This window comes from Cyrtonyx montezumae, unplaced genomic scaffold (assembly GCF_038088225.1).
Source record: "Cyrtonyx montezumae isolate F1298 unplaced genomic scaffold, pur_monq_1.0 scaffold_17, whole genome shotgun sequence".
Classification (NCBI taxonomy): Eukaryota; Metazoa; Chordata; class Aves; order Galliformes; family Odontophoridae; genus Cyrtonyx; species Cyrtonyx montezumae.
This window is the reverse complement of record NW_027071903.1, coordinates 5,576,330-5,590,649: the sequence shown is the minus strand read 5'-3', so window position 1 is coordinate 5,590,649 and position 14,320 is coordinate 5,576,330.

The window sequence follows — 14,320 nt, the reverse complement described above, 5'->3', positions numbered from 1 at the left end:
CAGTTTATGCAGTAATTTGACAGAAGGGTTTGACATAGTGCCTGCTGTAATCGCCCCCTTAGAAGTTCAGATGTAACCTCTGAGGTTCACAGGAGATCAAACAGCAACTTGTCCGCAAAGGCAGAGGCTTATTTAGCTGAACATGGGTAAGGTGTGGGTAACTAGAGTCATAATTACCTGAGCAATTTACTCTGCTTGTCAGAAGTCCCTTTGCTTAGATGGTTTGTCCATAAGCAATCAGGAAATGCAGAGTACCTTTCTTGCTGCAGTTCAGGCAAAACAGAACATCTTTAGTTGTGCTCCTTCATCTGTAAATGTTGTTGCACAGCTAGTTACATATACAGCTCTAATTGCTGACTTGTTGAGCTTATTTGTAAGTTTGCAAAGCGTACAGTGCAATAGAAAGCAATGAAATGCAAACAACATAAAGGAAAAAAAAATCCACGCCTGGCTTCCTATTTCAGAAGTCAGAAGCATGTCTTTGACTAATTTCCTATCTTGCATGTGTGTAACTTGCCTACAAAGTTTTCTGACATCAGAGGCATAATTGTTAACACACATCACAAATGTGTTTGCCTATTAGCCTGAGCTTTAGGTCTGCCCTTGGAAATTGTGTGGTAAAAAATACTTGGCAGAGATTAAACAAGAACAAAGGAAACTCTAATGGACCACCACGGTCTAAGAAGGTAACAAAAGGAAGAGAGGCTGCATTTGACTTAACACAGAATCAAGCTAGAAGACATTTTATGTGTTGGCTGGCTTTTGTAGATCAACCTGTGTGGGGTGTGCATCCAGCCACTGGAATACAAGCTGTTTTCAGCTTCACACTATTTGGCTGCTAGATCCTCACTCTCTTCTGGGTTCAGTCAGTAAGTCAGCATGACCGCAGCGTCTGAGATGCATCTCAACAGTGGTTTAGCTAACTGTGGTTCCAGAGCAAAAATAAATGGACCTATCTCTGGTTCTCTTGTATGGATTACCTAAGGAGGAATTGTGTGGCCTTCTCTGCTGAAAAATAAGGATGTTGAGAACGAGATCATACAGAAAAACAATCTCTTATATGCAGAGAAATTGAAGTGACTGAGACTACTCACTCTACAAGGGTGAAGAATAAGGGGAACAAAATAAAAGATAATAAAATAGCCTAGGGTTCAGTTACCTCCTGATAAAAGAGCAACAGGATAGAAATATGAAAAATCTTGAATGAGAAAAGTATATGTCTCGAAGCCACAGTGTCAAACTTTAGGTTTCATCATTGCTTGAGCCAGGAAACTTAGGTTCAAAGTGTGGTGGGATATTTTTATATGAATAATGTGTATCTTGCAAGAGGCAATGCTAATAAAAGCACATTCGAGAAAACAAAACTCTGTGTCTTAGCATTTAAACAGAATGACCTTTTGCAGGCAAAATTACATTTGTGTATTGCATATTTATGCATTTATTTTCACGGGAGCATCTGGTGCTGGCTTTCCCAGACAAGTTTCTGGACTGGGCTGACTGTAGGTCCAATCCAGTCAGGCAATTCCTGTGCAGCAGTCTCTCCTTTGATGAAGATTTACTCCAAAATTGCTGTTAACAGATTAACTAGAAATCTTGTGTTCTGAGAAACTGCATTTGCTGCAGGAACAGCTGTGAAATTTGATAAAATCACCATGGTCTGTTTAAATGGTTTTATAGCAGTAGCTCTTCAGTTAACCCTGGATCATTTAATAGCTGGATATGTCTTTCAAGTGTAATTAAAATGATGTTCTCAGAGAATTTAATATTTTACACAGGATTTTTTCAAACAGGAGAGGTGGAGGTGTATATGTATGCCAAAACTGAGAGTCTGGCACGACTTGCACCATCTTGCTCCCTGGTGCATAAATCTGCATCCTTGTTTGGAAAGGCCCAATGCCTGATTTAAATGGCCAGTTTGCTTAAAACCACCCCCCACCTCATCCAAGCCAATTGCAATGAAAAATCTACAGTTGCAGTTACTTTTTAATTATCAAATGAGATCATTACTGACGTGGCATATGTTATAGGTACGTAATTATGAAGTGTTAAATACTTTGGCACTAATTATTTCATCTTCCTAGCAAGGGGCTATTCTGCTGCAGTACATGAACTTTTGCTTCAGCTTTGCTTCTGGTTTGCTCTGGCACACGTTATTTGGGACATTTAAAAACAGGCTCTTGGTTCTGATCTTGCCTTCCCACAGGAATTTTGCCTCAGTCAGAGGTTTAGGGATAGGATTTGTTTGCATTGCAAAATGGTCTTGTTTAATAGTGCTTTAGTTCAAAGAACTTTAATATCTGCTTATGAATTCTAACATAAAAGCATACATACAGGAAGTTGACATTTTCAACACCAACTTATATATCAGCTGCAATAATATAATGAAAAATTAAGTGTGCTGTGCTGCCATAGTTAATCTAGAAAGTAAACTGTATGGAGTATGATACATCTCACGAGTAAAAGTAAATCCTTAAAGAAAAAATCAATTTCTATCCTCCATGTTATGGTAGGATATTATAATTGGAAGTTTTTTCATTATTATATTGTGCTATATAGCATCATATCTAGATGCCATAAATCTTCATATATAAAATGAAAGCTTCAGAGAACATTCAGAATTAGATCAAGGAAAGGATGTGGTTATGCGAAGAACCTTGTAAATAATAAAATGAATAGTCATCAGTGAAATTCAATTAAAAAATTCACAAGTTATTATGCTACAAAGGGATTATAGATGCTGACAGAAAAATATGTAACTGTAATGTAAAACCATCAGGCCTTTTCTTTTTGCCTCCCTTAAGTCTATTCCCTTACCTGGGTCTAGAGTTGACTACTTATTTTCTTTTAGTTTTAAAATCCATTGTTCTAATTAAGCCCATTTATATGATTATCAGTACTTTTAAACGTGGATAATTCTAGTGTTTTAGAGTAGTAACGAATAACTGACATTATGTACATCAGTCATATAATTAATTTCCATTTCCTGATATATTATACATCCAATTTATTTAAGCAACATGTTATTTTGTCATTTTATTATCATATCTCTTCTTTTGACAAGTTAATAATAAAAAGACAAAACAGAACATTATCTGCTGTTGAAGTAAATGCATCTTCATTATACAACAAATAAATTCTTCAACAAAGGCTGCTAGGTATTAGTGTAACAGGTTGGAATTGTGGTGAAAATATAAGTCACAGTAATATAGCTCATGTTTAATACATCTACCTCTGCTTCTCCCTCTTCAAGGAATGTGTGTCCTGTCATTCAGTTCATAGTTAAACTCAGGACATCTCGTTATTAGTTGGATGTTCTCCATCATGACAACTGTACCTAGCAGTGCTGAGAGTTTGGATTAGCCCTGAGACATGCTTAGATGCCAGACTGCCATGTGTACTTCATGGGAAGTGCTTTGCTTACCCACCCTTTTTAATGCGCCACAGTCCATTAGCATCTGCACTCCTCATTCTTCCAGCTGGTGCTGTAAGTTTGTCTTCACCCTTTTAGCAGTCTCTGTCCTTTCTGTGCTCCACCATTTGGGCTGATAGAGGAGCTGGTGCCCACTCTGTTTGCTACTGTCAGCATTAACTCATTCAAAATATAACCAAGAACTATTACAGTATTATAATTAGCTTCATTTTGTCAAATATAAACAGACTAAAGCCATATTCTTCAATATAGAGTTTTAAGTCCAATGTAATTTTTTTGTCCTCAAAGCTCGAACCTGTGCAGTTATTGAAGTAAAAAGCTGTAAACGTTATTTTAACAGCAGAAGCAGATTGTTTGTATTCACCATATACTAAAAGTATATGAAGCCATTTTAGTAAAAACTTTTCATGAGGTTAACAGCTTATTAACCGTAGCTTTGACTATAAGCCATATATATTATATCTCAGTGGCAAAGTGTGCATCATCACATTTCATTGTGTAATATGCGATCATAAAAGTTAGTACTGAGAGAATAAATACAAAGCATTATCCTATTTTCTTATTTGCAGCATTGATTTGATAGAGACTCATACAAGAAAATGTAATAAAAATGTCCAGGTAAATGCCTGGTTTGTGGTCCTCATAGTCCCTCTAGAAATGACAATTCTGTTGTTGCCATAGCGTAAGTAATGTGTAATAAACAGTATTATGGTTTCATTTGTTGTTGTCACATAATGCTATACTTTACAAGTGCAGTTGTATTTCTTCTGGAAAAGGTTAAGAACAGTGTGGAAGGAGCATTCCCTGAGGGTACTGGTGTCTAGGATAATAAAGTCTTGGTCCATTTTGTGCAAATGGGACGACAAAAACAAGTTCTTTGCATTCAGAACAATGTAATATAGCACTTCTAAAATAAATATTAAGAGATCTTGGTTTGGGTTGTATTTAAGGGAAGTGTTTTATGCACAGTATAAACATAAATATGCAATGCCTTGACTATATTCATTGAGCAGGCATTGTAAACTCTTCCTCAGTTTTTTTTTTATAGCACAGTGGACTAAAAAAATGTTACTGTAACCCTTTCAAAGTTCATCATTTGTGTCATTTCTGCATAAAAATAAGGGTTCTTGTGATTTTATGTTTCTTTGGAATGCGTTTTTTTTTTCTGTTCTCAAAAATAATAAGTGCATTTCTAGTGCTGTGTGATCCTCACTGGGACAGTATGTTCCGGTAAATAATCTGGGTATAACCCATGTAGTATCTTTTCCAAAGTTTGTGAGAAATAGAAGCTATCACAATTTTTATTCAACAATTAAAAATAATTCCCCTCTCCATGCCTTTTCCTTTGTTGTTCCCTTAGCTGATTCTTCTGTAACCTGTCTTCTAGCTTTTGTAAATACATTGCTATCTTTGTTGTACCTGCTTAGGGGCTGAGCCTTGAGCAGGTTTAGTTATGTTTCGTTTCTGAGACGTTCTTCTTACCACTTATCTCATATTTCTTTTTGAGAGTTTTTTGTAGACATGGCTGATACTGCTGGTGTTTACAAGTGAATGCAGAGAAATGCCTCTGCAAACTTCAACCTAGTTTTTTTTTTTTCCAAAGTGAAGCATTGACAAAGAAGGGATTGCTGGTGTATATAACAATGTGAAAGTAGTTACAGCCATGAAGGAATGACCATCTTTTGTTGTAATGAGCTTTGCAGTGCATTCTTACTTGGGGCTTTGTTATACAGCAGCAAATCAAGTTTATCATCTGCAGGCTGCTGAGTTAAGAAACAAACTCAACTTTTTGTCTGTTTTGTACATTATGTGGCAAGGAACTTGTAAAAATCAAATATCCTATACTTAAAAGGCTGTACCAATGGATGCACACTTGAGGTGAAATTTACCCGCTGTTCATCTTTGCACGTACCTGTGAGGTAGCTGGTATACCAGGTTCTGTGATAACCATTGTGAAGGGTCCTAGGACAGATATAGGTATAACATACTGCCATGAGCTAGAACAACCTTTAAACTGATGTGAAGAGGAATCACCCTGTATGAAATAGGAAACAAGTCAACACAATACAGCTTTAATTGTTCATGGTCTTTGCAATTGCTCACTCTTTGTTTTCCCTGGTCAGGAAACATGGTAAGACCCAGTGCCCAGAACCTTTTAGGTTTGTTTGAAGTTGGTCACATTTGGAAGGCTTGAATGTGTTGGTTTGATAAAGTCAAGCGATTTATTGACCCAGGAAGAGCATAATTAACACTAGCTCTTCCTGGGATGCAAGTGTCTGCTCTTATGGTGCTATGGTGCCTTTCTGGAACTTGCTATCATAACCTATTCCTTCAAAGCTATAATTCTGCATTGGTCAGTGGCGTTCAGGCGTGAATCTGGAAACCTAACCCAGGACATTTTATATACTGAGTAAATTCCGACAATTCAAAAGCTATCTTTTAATTTCTGTTATATTATAAAAACTTACGCTTGAGAATATTCTTTTTCTGGCTCAGATTTCATTAGCATTTGTCTCTTGAAGTAGTGCTGCAGTCAATGCAGAAGCAGCATTTTGGAAAGCTGAATTTTGGGAGGTTGCAATTATTCAAAAACTTGTGCTTATTAGAAAGCTAGACATGTTGCTTCAGTAACATGTAATAAACAACAAGTATTCTTAGCAACTAATTGTAAGTTTAAATTTATTTGTACAAGGTAATTGCTAAAGGATCACAAATAATGAACAAATTAATGAAATTTATTGCCTGTTTGCAAATAACTTGTTGACAGAAAGCACTAAACTTGTCAGTTGAAATTATTCATTGCCAATTATTTCACTGACTGAATTCAAAGTTGCAGAGTCCTCCGTGATGGTCTAGGGATAAACTCTTCTATTCCAGCTGGTTTACAGACATTCCTGCCTTCACTTTAAGTAATTGGTATAACCAACCACATGCTAATGTTGCTCTGTGCACCTTTTGCTAAATGTGTTTAAATCATGTTGTGGAAAAACAGGTGTTTTTGGCCTGTATCTTAGAACAACTTCCTTTAACACTGTCCAGAGTCCTGGTAAATTGTAGCTCTGGAGGATGGCAGATGACAAAACTGGAGATAAAGGCCTGCTCATTGAGAAAGCCTTCTCCCCTCAAACACAAATGCAGGAGTGAACTGCCAAGTACTCTCAGATATATTCACTCTCATAAAATATGAAGACTCATACATGTGGACTCTGACCTTATAAAGTCACAGGTTAGAGACTCTTATTACACATTTCTTTCATTGGCTTTTGGCCAGGATTTTAAATAGTAGCATCCTTTACAATCCTTTGTTTTAGTCTTCTTGGTAAGAATTGTCACTTTCAAAGTCAAGAGCACAGAGCTGATGTCAATATGTCAACATGATGTCAAGAGGTATTTATTACTTGTGAAAATCAGGGCATTTTCAAGGCATGTGGTCAGGTTCTAGCAGTTTAGCCTTACATTATCCTTTGGCACCTTTAAATCTAACGTGTGTCTTTCTGATCTGCTGCTGACATCTCTTCTTTGACTAGTATTCTCTAATTCATAGCATCTTCAACTCTTCCATTTTCTCCATCCCATGCTCCCTATTGCCTACAAAAGTTGACGTAACAAATTATTTGATGAATTCTGTTTGCTCATGAAGGCAGGTGAATACGGAGAGAAGAAAGTTGTACAGTCCTTTTTCACAGCAAAAGTTATTTTTGTATATTTTTGTAACTACTGGTGTATTCTGTTCATTTATTGTTTGTAAGTCGTTCCAGTCAATAGACAAGTGCAGTGCTGATCTCTGGGAAAAAACAGAGCATGATATTTGCACGAATTTGCAACAAAGGCCATTTACATAGAATTTATGTTTGTAATATGCTGTGAAGGACTTCTGTTTTTCCTTCTTCCTAATACATTTTTCTTGCATCTCTTCTCACTGACAAGGTTCCTCTCTGCATTAATTTTTGGAAAGCCCTGGTATATTTTATCGATGTGCAGCAATTTGAGCGCAAAAATGCAATGGCAAAATCAGAGATTTGGTTGCATAAAAGCTTTTAATAATTTCCAGTGAGCATAAAACTTTTCAGGACCACCTGAAGTGAAAAAATTAATGCAGGCTGTGAATAGAAAATAATTGACTGCATCCTAGATTAATTGCAAATTTTGAAACTGCCTAATTTATTTGTCAAAAGATATATAATTTACTAAATCATTTTTCCCAGCAGAGGACTTTTCAGATACACTTTTCCTCTTTTGATAGGATAGAAGGGATTGTTGTCGTGTTGTGCCCAGCACAGTCCCTGTTTTGCTAGCTGTCTAAGAAAGCTCTTAAGAGAACTCTGTTTCATGCTGTGGTAGCTGAAATGCCTTGCCTTAAAAAGACCACCCAGTTCCACACCTGCTGACCTTCTCACAGAAGCACAAAACACAAGTTAGAAAAAGCAACAGGGAAAAGAAAGTATGGTTTGATTTGGCAGCACTGGGAAAGACATCACTGAAGTGGAAATGGTGCATGTGAGGAGTACACTGCATGTTCATGCTGCCACATCCAGCTACCAGGGGAGTGTGAAGCCAGCCTGCCCACAGGGAGGAGAAGGGATGGCAGTGCTTCCCTGCAGTGCCTGGGCATTGCCCCATTCCAGATGCTTTTTCACAGTCTGTGTTTTCCTGCACAGTCAGCAAGGGCGGCAGAAAGGATAAATCGACCTAATAAGTTATTTTGATCTCTTCTGATGTGATAAAAAGAAAGCTGTAAAAATCAGTACAGACTAGTTCCAACTTGAAGGCATGTAATAGCATCTAATAGAGTAATTTGATTAATGTTCTACATTCTTTCTTTAGGTTTCTCTGATGCACCCTACTGAGCTTTCCAAGTGGTTCACTCTATACACAGGAAATTAAGTGGCAAAGAATATGCTGTGAACTGTTCCTGCCAAGGAAACCAGAATGAAATACAGCATTTGTTGGTAGAATAAAAAGCATTCACACGTGACTACTGCATGCTGGCTAACAATTGAACAATTGCTCCAGAGAGGAGATTAACTGTATTATGGGCCTCTCTTAACCATAACTGCTAACTCATTACATAGCAAAATAGGTGTCATCTCAGCCAGGTTGAAACCTTTGAAAGTCAATACAGCTCTTTAAGTGCAACTTAAAAACTTGTAGGCAGCAAACTCCAAATTCAAGCAACACCACTGATGCATGCGAATAATAATCCAAGCGAAAACTTCTATAGGAAATCCTATCTGTGAAAGTAAAAGGCATGATAAAGGTCTTGTTTTTTGGAAAGCAAAGGTCTCTCCTCTCTCATAACACTCAGATAAAGTTCATTCTCCAGTGGAACTGCTACGGGGGCACCTAGGGACAGCTATGAAGATCTGATATAGCCTTTGAACTGAGGGAAGAAGCTGATGTACTCTTCCATCAAAAGGCAGATAAAATCTTTTTATTTTTTTATTTCACTCTGCCGTTATTACCATGTTGTTGTCTGGCCCTGGTTCAAGGCAACCAGCTGTAATCTAGGCATGGTCTTGGTCTGATGCTGGATCATGCATGTGTTTCATGAATTGAGTCAGAGAGAATTAAAATGCCGAACTGGGTTTCATCAACCCTTAAAAGATTGGGTTTTTTTTTCAGTCTTCAGTTCTCTTAATGAAATCATACTTTGTTTGATCAAGAATAATGGACTTCATGAAAATACATGTTGACGGTTAACTTTATCTGTTTCCATTCAGGACAAATAATATGCACAACAGTTGCATATGTTACATGTAATATGATGTTCCTCTCTGGCTCAGATATCTTTGACTCTCCTTGACTCCTCAGATAACTCACCCTCTAATTTGGTATCACATATGAACATGAGAGACATTGCAGTAGTGGTCCAAGACTTATTTCTCTTTCAACGATGGAGAAAGTGGATTACATACTGATTCTTCTTTACCCAGATGTAGATCAGGTCAGGGCTTCCTTGTGTCAAGTTTCTTTCCAGTCCAGCAGGAAATTCAGAGAACCAGAAATGTTAGCAAGAGAATTTCTCAGTAGTTTTTCATTGTTTTTTGTTTGTTTGTTTTTGGTTTTGCTTCCTTCCTATAAAGCTCCTAGTGAAGTATCCTAAGACAAATCCTGAATGCTTGCAAAGCAGATTCCATTTCAATTCATTTTAATAGACATTAGATGACTTGTAAAGGTGTGATGAGCATGAGTGGTGGAATCTGGACTCTAGGCTTTTAAAACCCATATTGATGCTATTATTTTTTTCACTTATAACAGCAAAAAGTTTTTAAATTGCAGATCTTATAATGAAATTGCATAGACATTTGGCTTTTTTATTATTTTTTTTATTATGAATGTTTAGAAAGCCCTAAAATAATATTTATAAGGGTTTTAGGTTGGAATGTTTAGCCTTGTCATGAATTGAATTGCATTGCTGTTCACTTACTATTGACAATGTGTTAGATACACAATATACATCAAAAATATGTTCCTTGAATTGCTCACAATCTGAATGAATTGAATTGTTTCATTAGGAGAGTGAGAGATTACAATTTGCTCTTCAATGTACTGCTTTCTTCAAAAACAGTATTGAAAGGAAAAGCATCTGTTGCCTGTTCGCTAATGTGTGACACATGCAATTTCTTGCAGAGAACAAAACACCAGAATTGCATTTTATTTCCAGATTTTTGGCTTGCTAAAAGCATGGATCTTAGGAAAGACATTTTTAAACCCTCTATTAAAGCCTTTCAGGTGTGGTGTCATAAAACAATTACATTTTCAACATTTTAATTGAAGATCCTCAGCCCATGTAGTTCAGTCCATCTTTGCTGGGTTTTTTTTCTTTGTGTTGTCATAGCTTACAAATAACTTTTCTGAGTACTCTGAGAAAAAGGTTCTTCTTTGATTTTAGGGAACCATTGGGCTCCACTGGCCATGGAATGAGAGCAGGGGATGAGCTGGGCTGGTGTGTTGAAGGCTGTTTTCCATACACAGCTCCATGAGGAACCAGGCCATGAAATTTGCCCCAGACTGTTAATTACCACACTGTTGTCTTTGATTATTTTGTCATGGCTCATAAAGCTGAGTTTTTCTTGATTTTATAGTTAAATAGGCTTGTTAAGTCACAATTTTATTATTTGTGAGTAATCTCTTTTGATTTTTCCCTGTTCTATTTTACAATTTTTACTTAGACTGAGACTTGAAGCCTTGAAAAATGGCTTTCAGCAGTGTTGGTTTTACTGAGGTTGTGGTGTTTCAGAGTGATGGACACACTCAGGTATGCTCTGCAGTCTTTAGTAAATACCTTGCATGGATTTTGTTGCCTGAAAACTAGATAGAATCAGTATTCTTTCTCTTTTCCTCCCTCAAAGCTCTAGCAGATGATGGTTAAATTATTACAAACCTTTCAGTGTGGTAGCCCTAGGCATAGAACAGAAAATGAAAAGGCCAAGAAAGAGCCTGTGAACTGATTATCTTGTTTAAATTTTCAACCAAGAGCTGCAGTGAATTTTTGAAACTATTTATAATTTTACAGAATTTTTGTTATATTTTAGTCATCCCAGTATTGTATGTTGATGTATTTTATTGGCCTGAGAAAACAATAAATAATGCAATTCGGTTTTATTTAATGATTAGTGGTTTCAGTGGTAGGGAAGCTTTGCCAATTTTAAATTAGGTCTTGGAGTAAATTTAAAATTAATGAAATTTAAAGCTGTGATTTGTTTAAGGATCCAGAACGTTCACTCTTTCATCTATTCATCAAGCTCTTTAATTACCTAGTATGCATGAAACCTGTATTATGTCTTATTATTGAGAGATTAATTTTATGAAAACCTCCCAGTGATACATCATTAGAATGACTCTTGGATAATGTATAGTCTAACCTTTTCTACTAATCCCACTACAGTGAAAGAGGGAAGTCGACAACTTCTGTGCAGTGTTTTATTCCTACTGTTCCCTTGCAGAACTCTCAGCTGCTTGCACTTATTTTGTCTTCTACTCTTTTTAATTTCTAATCCTCACTTGAGGATAGCTGTCCATCATATTCACCCCAAGCTCCGTGTACGTGTGAGTGCCATTTGAAAAAGATCCTTATTGGTATTCTGTTGTGGTAGAGGCCCTGCTGTGTGAGTCCCTGCAAATGAGGAGAACAGGAGTGTGCCTGCCTCTGAGATTCAAATGCTGCAATGGCCAAAGTCCCTCAGGGAAATGAGATGCGGATAGCTGGGTTGGCAGACCTAAGGTGGACTCAGAAGTAGACTAAAGTTTTGGTGTAAGCAGAGGCAGATCCTAAATGGTGCTCAGTTCCTCAGCGTGGCTCGAAGTGCAGCTCTGGGGATGCTGTGGTATGAGCAGACAGGGGAAGAAGATGGACTGCTACTGAAAGAAACAGTTATCAAATTGCATCAAAAAAATGTGTAATCCTCAGGTACGTTTTACTTTCTCATGCTGTGACCTCTCTCCTTTGGTGCCAAAAAGAAATGATTGTTCCCTTTCTTATCACAGCCTAAATGTCTGTTCTCTTGAAAACTAGTATATCCACTTTCTCTATTAATATTTGTGAGAATAATATTAGAAAGGCTTTATTTAATTACCTCGCAGTTGAGGACTGTTTTCACACTGTGTTATAAAGCAGCTAATTACAGTGTTAGTGGCTTACAGTGTGCCATGCCTGCAGTGCAGTTTGTTGGAGTTTCTGAGAATTTCTAACGAGAAAGTAGTTTGTGGAGTAGTTTGCTGAATCTGGGTTGAGAAATGTTGCATATCCAGTATCCTCACTGTGCTATATGTCTCCTAATCAAAACTCTTTCACCTCTAAGAGCATTCACATTTCATGGAAAGCTTTGTACATTCAGGTTATTTGTCATATGTACTTTTTCACTGTCCTTGCTTGTTAAATAAAAAACTTAAGATACTGCAGGGTAATGGAATATTTGTACACAGCGATTTCTGCTACTCCTTTCCCTGGCTTGCAATCATCACTACCATCTCGTAGCAATCAGTTGTGAAGTTATGAAACTGTAATTAAACTTCAGATGAGGAACAGTGAATAAAAAGGATACCTCTTTCCCCTACTCAGCCTTCATTAATGTAAATGTTATTAATGATAAAGAATAATGGGGGGAAATGCCATAATCCTAAACTTGTGATAACCTAACTATGGTTCTCCAAAACTTAGACTCAACTAAGGAGGAAGTTTGTGGAAGTAGCTTTCTTTTGAGTCTTATGAAAAGCTTTCTGTGGTCAGTGTGACACTGCATGGAGCACACTTTCAGACAAAAATCGATACTTTTAGAAGAAAAAAGCTCAGGTGGCAATGAATTTGATTATCATGACTGGTTTAACTAACACGGCAGAGGTCTGGAGCCCACTTACTGGAAGAGCTTGGAGTGTTTTAGCATCGTGGTAAAAATCTGTCTGGCTGCTTAAACAGGATACATGTTAAGAGCTCAGAGGTGCTTAGCTGAAGTCCTGCTGGTGCCTTTATGAGGCTAGTAGCTAGCTCTCTAATGCATTAGGTCAGAAATATTTCTCTTGGAGTTTAGAAGCTCTGCTGCATGTCCTTCCTCAGCTGCAAGGGACTGACTGTCCCATCATTCATTTGGTTCTCGGTCATTAGAGGGATCAAGTCAGTTGATCCACAACACACTGCCACATGTGATCTCTGATTATCACCGAGATCCTTGTAATAAAATACATTGTGTTGCCATGTTCTCCTGTTGGAGATATATTTTGGTGATGAAAATGGATTTACATTCCCTGTGTTCTGCATCTGCTTACTCCTACTGCACTGGTGTAAGTTGCAGGCTCCAGCAGGGAGTGGGAGGCTGCTGTGGGCAGTGCACTGTGCTGTGCTGTGCTGTCCCCATGGACTGGGCACAGGAGGCAAGCAGTGTCCCTTTGGGCACATGGCAAAGTTAGTGCATTTTAAGTCACTGTTTGTTACTGTGTTTGCTATAGAGCACTGCTTTCACTGATTTTATAAATTGAGTTCTGTGTCAGAATTGTCTGTTCATCACCAGTAATGGAGGCATTCTTTAAGGTGTCAGAAGGTAAACAGTTATCGTATATAGTTAATGAAGCTCAATATACTACATGTGTAAATATATATTGATATCTCTTGTCCTATTTAATAACATACTTTAATTTCCACTTGAAAAGACATTTTTTAGTCACAATGGTAGAAGCATACTGTTTTCTCCAGTGACAGCAGAAGGTGAGTGAGTCTGGAGTGAGTATTTTATTGAATCTTCTCAGCATCTGTCAGCACTGGAGACAACTGATATAATCATTCAGAAATAGCTCCTGCAGAAAGTATTTGTGTTGAGCATGGTTGAAACACACCATAGCCAACATTAACGTTAATAAAGCTGTACTTTGTGCTAGTTACAGCATGTTAGTTTGGTAGAAATGCCTGACCATGGCTGTGGGAGGGGAAGTGTTTGTACATGCTTGGCTCTGTGTTCTGGCACATGCCATTTTATTAAACAAATGTGTGTTTCGTGTGTACCCAGAAATGCATCTCCATAGGAGATGCACTAGAGAAATCTGTAATTCAAAGTAACTGTTTTATGTTGTTCTTTTTCAGCACTTTTTCTGCTTACAAATTTTCAGCAACCAATATATACTTTTTTTTTTCCTCGTGAATTATACCAATGAACAAATCTTAATCTGTATCTGCAGATTAAATGCAGAAGAAATCAATTACAAGTGTTTGGTCTACATACATTGAATTGTACCAGGTTTTTTATTGAACTTAAATGTTATGTGTTGGCTGTTTCAGAGCTTGGTGACTATAAAACTTACACTTTGATTTCTGTTGTTAATATCTGCTCTTTCTGAGATACAGGGACTTTTTTTTTTTTTTTGCAAGTACTTCAGTATTTATGTAAAATTTGCAGTTTGAGC